The following is a 15,245-nucleotide window of genomic DNA, read 5'->3' as shown; positions in this document are numbered from 1 at the left end:
TATCTGCAATCAAATTGTTGCTTGCTAAATGATTATAAATCCTCTTTTTTTATAATCCTTTCCAAAACTTTTCCTACAACAGCCGTAAGGCTCACTGATCTATAATTACCTGGGTCATCTCTACTGCCCTTCTTGAACAAGGGCACAATATTTGCAATCCTCCAGTCTTCTGGTACTAAACCTGGAGACAATGATGACTCAAAGATCAAAGCCATAGGCTCCGCCATCTCCTCCCTAGCTTCCCAAAGAATCCTCAGATTCACTTTCACATCTTCTAAAATTCCTCCTTACTAACCTCAATCCTTTCTAGTCTAATAGACTGTATCTCAATCTTCTCCTCTACAATATTCTCATTTTCCTGAGTGAAAACAGATGAGAAATATTTGTTTAGCACCTCTCCAATCTCCACAGGGTCCACACACAACTTCCCACTTCTGTCTTTGATTGGCTCTATTCTGGCGCACTGATCTCTACACCGCTGAAGCCAGACGCCAACTCGAGGACACCTCCTCTTACCGCCCCCTCGACCATGGAGGAAGAACGCCTCATCTTTCACCTTGGAACAGTTCAACCCCAGGGCATCAATGTGGACTTCACCAGTTTCCTCATTTCCCCTTCCCCCACCTCACCCCAGTTCCAAACTTCCAGCTCAGCACCGTCCCCATGACCTGGCTTACCTGCCTATCTTCTTTTCCACCTATCCACTCCACCCTCCTCTCTGACCTATCACCTTCATCCCACCCCCATCCACCCATTGTACTCTTTACTACTTTCTCCCCACCCCATCCTCTCATTTACTGAAGTCCATACATCACATCAACTGCCCTATCCTCATTCACATGCTTGGTCACCTTCCTATTTTATCTCTCATTTATCTCTCCACTCTGCAGGCACTCTGCCTGTATTCCTGATTAAGGGCTTTTGCCCGAAACGTCGATTTTCCTGCTCCTCGGATGCTGCCTGAACTGCTGTGCTTTTCCAGCACCACTCTACTCCAGAATCTGGTTTCCAGCATCTGCTGTCATTATTTTTACCTGGCCCTATTCCTACCCTAGTCATCCTTTTATTCCTCACATATCTATAGAAAGCTTTAGGGTTCTCATTTATTCCATCTGCTAAAGACTGCTCATTCCCCACCTTGCTCTTCTTAACTCTCTCTTTAAATCTTTGCTAGCTAATCTGTAACTCTCCATCGCCTCATCTGAACCATCTCGTCTCATAAGCCTACCTCTTCCGCTTAACAAGGGATGCAATTTCTTTAGTAAATCATGGCTCCCTTACCTTATCACTTCCTCCTTGCCCGACAGGGACATACCTATCAAGGACATACAATATCTATTCCTTAAACGAGCTGCACATTTCAATTGACCCCATCCCTCACATTTTGCTACCCCATTCTAGGCCTCCTAAGTCTTGCCTAATCGCATTATTATTGTCCTTTCCCCATCGATAACTTTTGACCTGTGGCATGTACCTATCCCTTTCCATTGTTAAACTAAACATAACTGAATTATGGTCACTCTCTCCAAAGTGCTCACCTACCACTAAATCAAAAACCTGGCCTGGTTCATTACCAAGGACCAGTGTGGCCTCCCCTCTTGTTGGCCCTTTAACATACTGTGTCAGGAAACACTCCTCACACATTGAAAAGCTGATTCATCTGCTATGCCAGAGTTATAGCATTTCCAGACAACATTGGGAAAGTTAAAGTCCTCACAATGACTCCCCTGTTCTTTTCACTCCTACCCAGAATCATTTCGCCAATTCTCTCTTCCACATCCCTGGAACTCCCAGCAGTGTGACCGGTTTCTAATCTCAGCCCATACCACCTCAGTAGACAAGTCCTCGTCAAAAATTCTTTCAGCCATTGTTATACTATCCTTGACTCACAAAGCCACACCTCCCCCTCTTTTACCACCTTCCCTGATCTTAATTAAAGATCTAAACCCTGGAACCTGTAACATCCATTCCTGACCCTGCTCTATCCTTGTCTCCGAAATAGCCACAACATCGAAGTCCCAATTACCTATCTATGCTGCAAGCTCACCTACCTTGTTCTGGATACTCCTGGCATTGAAGTAGACACCCTTCAAACCAGCTTGCTGTTTGCCAGTACACTCCTATGAATAATGAAATCCTGTCCATGTCCTCCCTACTCTCATCCTCCTGTGCCCTGGAATTGTATCACAGGTTCCTATTCCCCTGCTGAGTTAGCTTAAATTCTGGATTAGTGGTGCTGGAAGAGCACAGCAGTTCAGGCAGCATCCAAGGAGCAGCGAAATCGATGTTTCGGGCAAAAGCCCTTCATCAGGAATAAAGGCAGAGAGCCTGAAGCGTGGAGAGATAAGCTAGAGGAGGGTGGGGGTGGGGGTGGGGTGGGGAGAAAGTAGCATAGAGTACAAAACCCACTCACCTATTGTACTCTATGCTACTTTCTCCCCACCCCCACCCTCCTCTAGCTTATCTCTCCACGCTTCAGGCTCTCTGCCTTTATTCCTGATGACGGGCTTTTGCCCGAAACGTCGATTTCGCTGCTCCTTGGATGCTGCCTGAACTGCTGTGCTCTTCCAGCACCACTAATCCAGAATCTGGTTTCCAGAATCTGCAGTCATTGTTTTTACCTGAGTTAGCTTAAACCTAGCCGAAAAGCACTAACAAATTTCCCATCCAGATATTAGTACCCCTCTGGTTCTAGTGAAGACTGTCCTGTTTGTAGAGGTCCCCCCCTTCCCCAGAATAAGCCCCAATTATCCATAAACCTGAAACCCCTCCCCTCCTGCACCATCCCAGCAGGTTGGGATGGTGCAGGTGCAACTGATATCTCTCCCTGTTCCTCGCCTCGCTATCATGGGGCACAGGTAACAAACGAGAGATAACAACCCGCCCTGAAATCCTGCCTTACATCCCTCTCGACCCCTCTCTGAGGATGAAAGATCAGTCGTCAGCAGAGGCCTCACCTTCATTCCCCTACGCTCTCGGATTAATGAGTTCAACACGCGGTGTGACATTGAACAATTCTTCTGCCGCCTTCGCCTCCGCGCCTACTTCTTCAACCAAGATTCTCGCCCACCCTCTGACGACCCCTTCTCACGCCTCCAACACACCCCATCCACCTGGACACCCCGTGCTGGCCTCTTACCCGCCCTCGATCTCTTCATAGCCAACTGCCGCTGCAACATTAACCGCCTCAACCTTTCCACCCCTCTCACCCACTCCAACCTCTCATCCTCGGAACGTGCAGCCCTCCACTCCCTCCGTTCCAACCCCAACCTCACTATAAAACCAGCAGACAAGGGAGGCGCGGTAGTAATTTGGCGCACCGACCTTTACACCGCTGAGGCTAAACGCCAGCTCGCGGACACCTCCTCCTACTGCCCCCTTGACCATGACCCCACCTCCCACCACCAAACCATCATCTCCCAGACCATCCAGAACCTCATCACCTCAGGGGATCTCCCATCCACCGCCTCCAACCTCATAGTCCCACAACCCCGCACCGCCCGTTTCTACCTCCTGCCCAAAATCCACAAACCTGACTGCCCCGGCCGACCCATTGTCTCAGCCTGTTCCTGCCCCACCGAACTCATCTCTGCATACCTCGACATGGCCCTGTCCCCCTTAGTCCAAGAACTCCCCACCTACGTTCGGGACACCACCCACGCCCTCCACCTCCTCCATGATTTTCGCTTCCCCGTTCCCCAACGCCTTATCTTCACTATGGACATCCAGTCCCTGTACACCTCCATCCCCCATCACAAAGGACTCAAAGCCCTCCGCTTCTTCCTTTCCCGCCGTAGCAACCAGTACCATTCCACCGACACCCTCCTTCGACTGACTGAACTGGTCCTCACCCTGAACAACTTCTCTTTCCAATCCTCCCACTTCCTCCAAACCAAAGGAGTAGCCATGGGCACCCGCATGGGCCCCAGCTATGCCTGCCTCTTCATAGGATATGTGGAACAGTCCATCTTCCGCAGCTACACTGGCACCAACCCCCACCTTTTCCTCCACTACATCGATGACTGTATCGGCGCTGCCTCGTGCTCCCACGAGGAGGTTGAACAGTTCATCCACTTCACCAACACCTTCCACCCCGACCTCAAATTCACCTGGACCGTCTCAGACTCCTCCCTCCCCTTCCTAGACCTTTCCATTTCTACCTTGGGTGACCGAATCAACACGGACATTTACTATCAACCGACCGACTCCCACAGCTACCTAGACTACACCTTCTCCCACCCTGCCCCCTGTAAAAACGCCATCCCATATTCCCAATTCCTTCGTCTCCGCCGCATCTGCTCCCAGGAGGACCAGTTCCAAAACTGTAAAACCCAGATGGCCTCCTTCTTAAAGGACCGCAATTTCCCACCAGACGTAGTTGACGATGCCCTCCACCGCATCTCTTCCACTTCCCGCTTCGCCGCCCTTGAGCCCCGCCCCTCCAACTGCCACCAGGACAGAACCCCACTGGTCCTCACCTACCACCCCACCAACCTCCATGTACAACGTATCATCCGCTGTCATTTCCACCACCTCCAAACGGACCCCACCACCAGGGATATATTTCCCTCCCCTCCCCTATCAGCATTCTGAAAAGATCGCTCCCTCCGTGACTCCCCTCGTCACGTCCACACCCCCCACCAACCCAACCTCCACTCCCGGCACCTTCCCTTGCAACCGCAAGAAATGCAAAACATGCGCCCACACCTCCCCCCTTACTTCCCTCCAAGGCCCCAAGGGATACTTCCATATCCGCCACAAATTCACCTGCACCTCCACACACATCATCTATTGCATCCGCTGCACCCGATGTGGCCTCCTCTATATTGGGGAGACAGGCCGCCTACTTGCGGAACGTTTCAGCGAACACCTCTGGGACACCCGGACCAACCAACCCAACCACCCCGTAGCCCAACACTTTAATCCCCCTCCCACTCCACCAAGGACATGCAGATCCTTGGACTCCTCCATAGCCAGACTTCCTCCAACACGACGGCTGGAGGAAGAGCGCCTCATCTTCCACCTAGGAACCCTCCAACCACAAGGGATGAACTCAGATTTCTCCAGTTTCCTCATTTCCCCTCCCCCCACCTTGTCTCAGTCAAATCCCTCGAACTCAGCACTGCCTCCCTAACCTGCAATCTTCTTCCTGACCTCTCCGCCCCCACCCCAGTCTGGCCTATCACCCTCACCTTGACCTCCCTCCACCTATCGCAATTCAAATGCCCCTCCCCCAAGTCCCTCCTCCCTACCTTTTATCTTAGCCTGCTGGACACACTTTCCTCATTCCTGAAGAGGGGCTTATGCCCGAAACGTCGATTCTCCTGTTCCTTGGATGCTGCCTGACCTGCTGCGCTTTTCCAACAACACATTTTCAGCTTACATCCCTATCCCTCTTTCGACCTATGCCACTGGTACCTACGTGGACCAAGACTTAGGGCTGGTTACCCTCTCCCTTCAGGACCCTAAAGATACGATCCAAGACATCATGGACCCTGGCACCTGGAAGGCAACACACTAACGCGGAGTCTCTTTCGTTCCCAACGAACCTTCATTTGACCGTCTAACTAATGAGCCCCCAATGACTAACACTCTCCTCCTTTCCCTCCTTCCCTTCTGTGCAACAGGAACAGACTGTGCCAGAAATCTCCATTACAGACATTTATACCACACGCTACATCTGAAAGGTTAAGAGCATTGTGGAAGACCCCACATTCCCCTCACTCAAACTCTTCTCCCTCCTGCCATCTGGCAGAAGATACCAGAGCATTCGCGCTGTCACAGCCAGACTGTGCAACAGTTTTTTACCCCAAGCTGTCAGGCTCCTTAACACTGTATGATCGGACTCTTCCCATCTGAAATTCGTTGCAGGACTTCAAATTGCTGCTCAAAAAATGTCCATTATTTATTATTGTTCTATTACACTGTAACTTGTGTGTTTGCACTTCTTTTACACTTTATGCCATGTACAATCGTGTAGTTTGTGCTGTCCATGTAGCACCCTCAGTCCTGAAGGAATGCTGTCATGTTTTTACTGTATCAGTTGTATATGGGAGAAATGACAAATAAAAAGCTACTCCACTCTACCCTACCTTTGTAGAATAATATGCTTTTTTCTTAAGTTTTATGTTCTCCTTAACTTCTTTAGTTAAGTTTCCATGGTGGGGCCTCCTCTTAGAATTCTATATTGGAGGAACGTATCTAAACTGATTATTCTGAAATATCCCTTTAAATACCTGCCACAGATTGTCTACTCAGCTATCTCCTCGCCTGATATCCTAATTCACTTCAGCTAATTCAGCTTTCATGCACATAAAGTTGTCCATTTTTTAAGTTTAAAATAATAATCTTGAATATACTGTTTTCTCTTTCAACCTCAATTCAATTTTATTATAATGGTGCTTTTTAAAATATGCTTTTACGCTGAATTAATCCAAATTACAGACTAGTAAGTCTCATACTGACTGCTGTCTGGTTGTTTCCAGATGTGCTTGTCTAAGAAACTATCTTAAAAGAGTTCTATGAATTCCTTACCCAGGCTACGACTCCCAATTTGATTTTTCCAGTTTGAGTGTAGATTAAAGTCACTACACATATTACCATTCCTTTATCACAAGCACCTAATATCTCTTCACTATTTCTTCACAGAATTTAAGTCAGCCATCATGTCTGCATGGCTCTCCAAATCAGCATCATAACTTAACAGCTTCTCTTGCCTTTTCTCCATTGCTTGCACATTGTTTCTATTTCCAAAACCGTCTTGAATGCCTCAATTGAACCTGCATTGCAGTGCATTCCAGATTTAAATACAAATATACAAAAAGCAAGAGGGTAGCCAGGCAAAGGGTTGGCCCGTTCAAGGGCAAAGGAGGGAATGCATGTGTGGAGCCAGAACAAGTAGGTGAGGTCTGAAACAAATACTTTGTGTTGGTATTCATCAAAGAGAAGAAATTGGTGGAGGATGATCTCAGGGAAGGGAGTGTTGAATCTCTGAAGCCAAGTTGCTATTAAAAAAAGGTATTTTGCATCTTAAAAGGTATTAAGATAGATGAGTCCCCGGGTCCTGACGGGATCGATTTCAGAATTTTGAACAGGCAAGAAAACAAATTGCTGGAGTGTTGACAGACATCTTTGTATCCTCTTTGGCCACAGATAAGGTCCCAGAGGACTGGAGAATAGCCAATGTTCTCCCATTGTTTAAGAAGGATAACACGGATTATCTTGGAAATTACAGGCCTCTGAATCTCACGTCTGTTGTAGGGAAATTATTGGGAAATATTCTCAGGGACAAGATCTATACATGTTTCGAAGCAAATGGACTTATTAGCAATAGACAGCATACTTTTGTGTAGGGGAGGTCACGCATCACTAACTTGATCGAGTTTTTTGAGGAGGTGACGAAGATGATTGATGAGGGAAAAGCAGTTGATGTTGCCTACATGGACTTCAGTCAAGCCTTTGACAAGGTCCCTCATGGTAGACTGGTACAAAAGGCGAAGTCACATGGTATCGGGGTGAGCTGGCAAGATGGATACAGAACTGGCTTAGTCATAGGAGACAGAAGATAGCAGTGGAAGGATGCTTTTTGGAATAGAGAGTTATAACTGGTTGTGCTCCACAGGGATCAGTGCTGGGACCTCTGCTGTGCCTGGTCTACATAAATGTTTTGGAAGAAAATGTGGTTGGTCTAATTAGAACGTTTGGAGATGATACAAAGATTGACGGTGTTGCAGATAGTGAGGAGGATTGTCAGAGTATACAGCAGGATATAGAACGGTTGGAGGCATGGTCACAAAAATGGCTGGAGTTTAATCCAGCCAAATGTGAGGTGATGCATTTTGAAATGTCAAGTACAGGTGGAAATTATAAAGTGAATGGCAGAACTCTTAGGAGTATTGATATGCAGAGGGATCGGAAGTCCACAGATCACTGAAGGTGGCAGCGCACTTAGAAAAGCTTTTTTAAAAAAAAGCCTATGCCTTGTTTGGAAGTGAGTAGAACGATAAACAAGATATGTTACAGCTTTATAGAACTTTAGTTCGGCTACACTTGAAACATTGCATACAGTTCTGGTCACCACACTACCAGAAGGATGTGGATGCTTTGGAGAGGGTACAGAAAAGGTTTGTCTGGATGTTGCCTGGTATGGGGGGATTCTAGCAATGAAGAAAGGTTGGATTGACTTGGTTTGTTTTCATTGGAATGCTGGAGGTTGAGGAGCGACATGATGGAAGTTTATAAGATTGTGAATGACATGGCAGAGTGGAAAGCATGAGGCTTTTCCCCCAAGGTGGAGGGTTCATTACTAGGGGATACAGGACACAGGTTCAAGGTGCATGGGGAAGGAGGAAGGGTTTAAAAGAGATTTGTGAGGCATGTTTTTCACACAAAGGGTGGTGAGTGCCTGGAATACACTCCCAGAGGTGGTGGTGGAAGCAGGCACAATAGCAACATTCAAGAAACACCTGGATGAATAGTGAATAGGAGGGAATAGAGGATAAAAACGAGGTAAAAACAATGACTGCAGATGCTGGAAACCAGATTCTGGATCAGTGGTGCTGGAAGAGCACAGCAATTCAGGTAGCATCCGACGAGCAGCAAAATCGACGTTTCGGGCAAAAGCCCTTCATCAATAGAGGATACAGATCCTGTAAATGAAGACAGTTTTAGTATGGCAGGGCAAAATGTATCAGTGCAGGCTTGGAGGGCTGAAGAGCCTGTTCCTGTGCTGCATTATTCTTTGTTCTAAACCACTCATTCAGTGGAAAAGATTTTTCTCACCTCACATTTGCTTCTATTGCAAATCAGTAACTCCTAAGATTTATGATATTAATCATTTTATAAGAAGGAACAGTTTCTTCCTATCCATTCAATCCAGCCCTCTCATGATTTGAAAAATTTTATCAGATTGCCTCCAAGCCTTCTGTTCTTCAAGGAGAATAGTTTCAACCTTCTTGATCTATCTTCATTACATTTCTCATCCATGGAATCATTGCTGGAAAGTATGTCAAAGACAGTTACAAGGTATTCACATCCTTCCAATACTGTGGTGACCAGAAGTGCAGATCATACACTAGCTGGGGTCTACAAACACTTTTAGAAGTTCAGCATCACCTGCTTTCTCTCGTACTCTATACCCTTATTAATTAAGCCAATGCTTTATGAACTGCTCTCTCCATTTATTCTGCTGCATTCAAATGATCTGTGCATTTATTTCCCAGGTTCCACTTTAGAATTGTAAAAAACCAAATGAGAAAATGCTGGAAAATCCCAGCAGGTCTGGCAGCATCTGCAAGGAGAGAAAAGAGCCGACGTTTCCAGTCTAACTGACCCTTTGTCAAAGTCAGAATTGTAACATGTATATTCTATTGTCTGTTCATGTTCTTCGTACCAAAATGCATCACCTCACACTTCTCCACACTGAACTTTATCTGCCACCTATCTGTCCACTCCAACAACTTGACTATGTCCTTTGGAAGTTCTACATCATGGCTACTGTTCAGGAGTCTGTAGATCACTGCCACAAGTGATTTCTTTCCTATGTCAACCATCATCTCCATCTAAACAGATTCGATGTCCTGTCTCCTGAACTAAGGTCATCTAACTCCCATACTATCTTTGATTAGGAATGCGACCGTTTCACCTTAACCTAACATCTCCATCATAACAATCCTCATGACTTTTCAGTTAATTACACTTTCAATAACAAGTTTTACTGGTTTCACAACCTTAACAAAAGAAGTGTTTGAAGATAGAGTCATTTGATTCTATCTTAAAACTGAAAACCAAGCACACCTAGAGTTTCAATTCCAAAACTAACAAGCTGTTTTATAATGGATTCTGATTTTCTAAGTACTAACTAATGAGTTACAGTAGTTACAATTATTAATACTTTTCCAATCACTAAAACCTTACCATGTATTCTCAGCAAATGCCAGAACTCTGCAGCAGCTCATATGTTTGTAAAAAGCAAAAGGGTTTTCACTAAATCAGCATGACTCCTAAGATCTTTACAAGAGGCATGTGGGCCCGAATTTGGGATTCCTAATCCCTGGGTTTCCAATTTTTACTAATGCGTTTAAAACACTCAAAATGCTTCAGGCTGGAAGCTTGTACCTGGCTCTCCACATTTCATCATGACTTGGTGTTCATTTGCATGGAGTCAGGTCAGCTTTTCAGAGTTATGGCTCACAGTGCCTCAGTCTACATAACTTCCAAAACTTTCCCTGAAGTTCAAAAGGATCTCCTCATGCCAAGCTATGCCCCCATCCACTTCCAGGGCACTTGTGCTATGTTGACACTTCCATTCCCATGCACAGATCATTAAGGAGAGGATGTGGTTGAAAAAATCCTTTACTAAAAGTTGGCTATTCATTTTGTTTGCTGAAAAATGTGTTGCTAGAAAAGCACAGCAGGTCAGGCAGCATCCAAGGAGAAGGAGAATCGACGTTTCGGGTAAAAGCCCTTCTTCAGGAATGCACCCTCCCCCACCATCACCTGCCCTCGCAAGTCCCTCACTTCGCAGAATTAAAATCCCATGTTTCCTTGCACTTCTTTCTGGGGTGGGTGGGGAGAACTAGGAGTTTTCTCAACTCCTGCTACTCGTCCAGGTCAATATCTTTTTTTTTTACAAAAGTACTGAACTGAATGGCAAGTGCTCCCACATCTAAGTTAAATATGATTACTCTGCTCAACTTAAAATGATTCCAGAATTAAACTATCCAAGCAATACCAACTCAACAAAGTTTCCTTGCTTTAGTATCTCTAAATTTAACATTATCATATTGACGTTGTGTTGTCAGAGGTAATAAAATTAAATATTAAATCAATCAACTATCACGTCGTGAAACTCTATCACTCAGAGCAACAACTACTTATCCTGTTTCCATTCATTCTCTGATAAGCTCTCAAAATTGTACATGATGTGCAGCTCACATATCTGAAGAGCCTAGTTTTATGTTTTGAAGGACAGTATCAGCTGTGCTCCTCCCTTGACTTTGATTAACAATAGCAAAAAATTCCACTAACTTCAAGTACATAAATATGAGAGTTATGTCAGTGAGTAGAGGTTAAAGCTCATACAAACTACTACAGCACCGTAAACAGAAAATGTTAATAATTTAACATTACCGATATTTCTGCAATGAACTCATGATCAAACTGTGAACTTTAGAGTCAAAATAATGTTCAAAGGAAATTGTATTTTAAGCAAAATCAAAATTTAAAACATTAGTGAAGGTTGGCTTTAACTTGCTCAGCAGACAATGACAAAAATATTAAACCATTCAGCCAGCTAATAGTTCATAGCTTAAATCTAAAGATATTGACTAAAGACAGTTATCTTTATAGAATTTAGTTGTAACATAACTAAATAACTGCTCTGCATTCCAAACAAGCCAAATGCAATGTGAGTTCAAAATCTGCATCACGAGTACTATTTACCAGAGAACTGAGCTAATATATTTTAAAAATAACACATTAAATACAATCCAGAATTGAACACAGTTATCTATGACATTCTATGACAATGAAAACATTGTGAAGCTACACTCCAAAATATGACTCCATTTAATTTTAATTAACCGACTTTGATACTGTAAACAAGTAAATTCTGATAAGTCAAGTAAAAACTTACCATGAAGTATAAATCAATAGTTAAAGTAACACAAGGCTTTCAATCATCCCGTTTCACGTACTAAACATGTGCCATTCAGGTTGGATCTTTTATTGCTATCACTGCAAACGAGCAAGAAAGCTAATTTTAGGCGGCATCATCATCAAGCAGCAGAAGGCTAATGTCAGAGCTTGTAATAGAGCACCACTTGGAGCTGCAACGACCTGACAACTGTTGCCTATCATACACAAATGGACGACAAACAAAGAGACCAATGAGCACAGCCACATAAAGCAAGTGTCAAAATGTGTGAAGTCATGATTTAAAAAGAAGAAAACACTCATTTGAACAAGCATGGATAGCAACATGGCTTCCTGCCTGCTTCCACACATTTCAAGAAAAGAAATAAAAATCTTATAAATGTACTTATATTTCTAACATAATTTGAAAAAAAAGTAGTGCTTTGAATAACTACTTAATGGTAATATTGCCAACTCACAGGTTATCATTCAATCTTTTATAGATGGGGTAGGGAATTTGAACTCTTCTGGGGAAGAGAACAAGAGGCCCAAAAAGTGAAGAGGGTTGAAAATTGAAAAGGAGAAGCTCATTCCCAATCTGCCTTGATAGCGGTTTGTAAGTTGGAATTTGGGAAAACAGCTGACTCTCCAGAGGAGAGTAATTTAAATATTCGATTAATGTTGCAGGTTTTAGCTTTTGTCTGTTTATATTTAGTGGGGGAAGACTGGGAAACACAAGGCAAGAACAGCTGGATCCAATAGGTCCAAGTAGGATTAAGTAGTGGCCTGGTAGCAATGTCATTAGGATGTTATTGTCAACAATCTACAGTCCTCACGTTCGCCTAATAATCTACAGTCTCAGGCCATTGCTAATTCAAAATCCTATTAGGGCAATTTAAATTAATTAACAGGTTCAAATTAATCAATAAAATCTGGATGTGAAAGCTAGTCTCAATAATGGCAATCACAGAACTATCATTTTAAAAACCCAACAGGTTCACTGACACTCTTATAGTGAAGAAAATCAGCAGTCTCGACGTGGTTTCTGCTATATGTGACTCCAGAGCCACAGCAAGTGGCAGCGTAAAAAGTCACTCCATTCAAAGACAGTTAGGGATGGGCAACAAATACTTGCCTTGCCAGCAATGGCCAAATCTCAAGAAAGAATATATAAAAGGTAAAGGCCTTTCTGACATTGTTCATGGGCCGAGAGGAAAGTTGAATTCCTTCATGAATCAAACCTACTTCTCACTTCAGGCAACTCGACACTTTCCTATGACTGCAATCAGACAAAACCGTCCACTACTTGTGTCCAGACTCTCCCATTTAGGGATCATTTATCAAAAATCCCAGCCCATCCCTACCCAATCTCTGCTTTCCACTCCCCAATTGTGACCTAGTGCTGCACACCTTCCACCAGACTATCTCTTAGTCTAACTGGTTGCCAGCCAGGCAATGGGAAGACTGAAGCTTGAAATCAGAGGCTGTCGTTAAATTTGACAGAGCCTCCACATCTCTCAGCCATTATACTTCCCTCCCTACAAATATTAGTCATTATAAATGACAAGTGGTTTGCTAGCTCAGTACCTATCACTTCTTTTAAATCCAACCAGCAACCTACCAATTATTATCAATTAAGAACATTGAAAAAACAAACACAAAACTGCCATCCAGCTAAACATGTTTTCTCAATCTTTACAAATTGTACACATTCATCATGAAGTTTATCTTACTTACTTGAGTCAAATTGTTCAGATTCATTGTATAACAGATTATTAATGATCTGTAGAGAACATGGTCAAAATGGCCAATCATTTGTAAGCTCTTTCACATTATGATATTGAATTTTATTTTATTAAGTCTTTCAAAAATGAATGTGGGCAGCCATGGAAAGTTATTGCCCAATCATAGCTGCCCTTAAGTCAACTAATTTGCTTGTTATGCCATTTCGAATGCAAGCTTAGAGTCAAGGTGGTCTTGTGGACCAGTGGCAGCATCCCTACCTTTCAGCTGAATGTTCCAGGTTGAGGTTTCACTTGAGAACAGTAAATGCAAAACAAGCTGGTTATCAATTGCAAATCCTTCCAAGGGTCTCTGGCAGGTACTAAGAGATGAGAGACACATCTAATCAGCTATGCTTGATGCAGAGTGGTGCTCTCAAGAGTGGGAACAGTTTTTCCTTATCCAGTGTCCAGATCCCTCATGGTTTTGAGAACATTTATCAAATCTCCTCTTAGCTATCTCCTCTCCATGGAAAACAGACTCAATTTCTTCAATCTTCTGTCTTAACTGAAATGATCCATCCCTCAAACCATTCTCAGAAATCTCTTCCTCTCTCTCTTGATAAAATCCTTTCTGAAGTGCAGCACCCACAGCTGTACACAATATGAGCTGAGATCTAACCAGTGTGCCCAATAACTTCATTATAACATCCTTGCTTTTGGATTCTATGACCCTATTAATGAAGCCTAGAATACTGAATACCGTATCAATACCCTCTATTTGTCCTGCCATTTTTTTCATAGAATCCCTGCAGTATGGAAAGCGGCCATTCAGCTATCGAATCCACACTGACCCTACAAAGAGCATCCTATCCAGATCCTCCTGTACTCCTGCACCTACCACAGTGAATCTGCCTAACCTACACATCCCTGGACACTATGGACAATTTAGCATGACCAATCAACTTAACAACATCTTTGGACTGTGGGAGGAAACCTACATAGATGCAGGGAGAATGTGCAAACAGCAGAGAGTCACCAAAGGGTGCAATCAAACCCAGTCCCTGGTGCGGTGAGGTAGCAGTGCTAACCACTGAGCCACTATGCTACCCTCTTCTTTAAATTTATAAAGAAGACGAAAGAGGTCAAAGTAAATGAATCTGGGGAGATAGTTATAAGAAACATAGAAATGGCAGAGGAACACATAGTTTACATCAGGTTTTATGCTGGTATTTATTTTGAGCATCTCATTAATACTAAAGAATACAGGAGGAATTAAGTACCATTACTGAAACTAGAAGTAGTAGTAGTAGACAAACTAATGGGGCTAAAGGAGGATAAGTCCTTAGTCTTGATGGCTTGCATCAGAGGATCCAAAAAGAAATAGCTGCAGAGAGTGGATACATTTGTTGCAATATTCCAAAAATCCTCAGGTTCTGGAGAAGTACCAGAGTAGCTGGAGCCTTAACAGATATCTCTATTAACAAACACATTGACTTGGACCCCATTTACCACCTCCTGAGGAAAAGAACAGGAAATGACATCACCATAGGAAATGACACCATCACAGGAAATGACATCACCAACCCAAACAAAAATATACAAAGCAGAAATCATCAGCAATGCTTCGTCTGGAGGCCCACTGAAGATGTTACCGAGTATGGTGACAAAACGTCTGAAAATGAATCTTCTCGCTCACTGAGCAAACCTACATTCAGATTGTGGTTAATGGTCCATTAGCAGGGTAAATATCTGGCAATACAGGTTTAACAGAATTGTCCAATGGTGAAAATGATTCCTAGAGCTTCTGCATTTGTGCATAGTTCATTTCTGCTTTTTTTTTGACAATCTTGATGCAAAAATGATTGACTTCTCTTCACCATTGGGTAA

At 43.7% G+C, this 15,245-nt stretch overlaps 1 protein-coding gene across 5 annotated transcripts in view; it reads right to left on the bottom strand.

Annotated features, from left to right (window-relative positions):
* LOC122561011 (myopalladin) overlaps window positions 1-11,801 on the bottom strand; it is a 311,619-nt gene extending 299,818 nt beyond the window's left edge. For 3 of the 5 annotated variants that reach the window (XM_043712278.2, XM_087999126.1, XM_087999127.1), the window contains exon 1: window positions 11,636-11,800. The gene's annotated coding sequence lies outside the window, so the exon portion shown is untranslated. Of the gene's footprint in view, window positions 1-11,635 lie in introns of all 5 variants that reach the window. The other 2 variants (XM_087999125.1, XM_087999128.1) reach the window with 2 other exon arrangements.
* Window positions 11,802-15,245: the final 3,444 nt, after the last annotated feature.

The sequence above is a fragment of the Chiloscyllium plagiosum genome, unplaced genomic scaffold (assembly GCF_037043375.1).
Source record: "Chiloscyllium plagiosum isolate Xiang-an unplaced genomic scaffold, Cpla_swu_hap1 HiC_scaffold_22, whole genome shotgun sequence".
NCBI classification, from domain to species: Eukaryota; Metazoa; Chordata; class Chondrichthyes; order Orectolobiformes; family Hemiscylliidae; genus Chiloscyllium; species Chiloscyllium plagiosum.
This window is presented reverse-complemented; position numbering and strand designations above follow the sequence as displayed.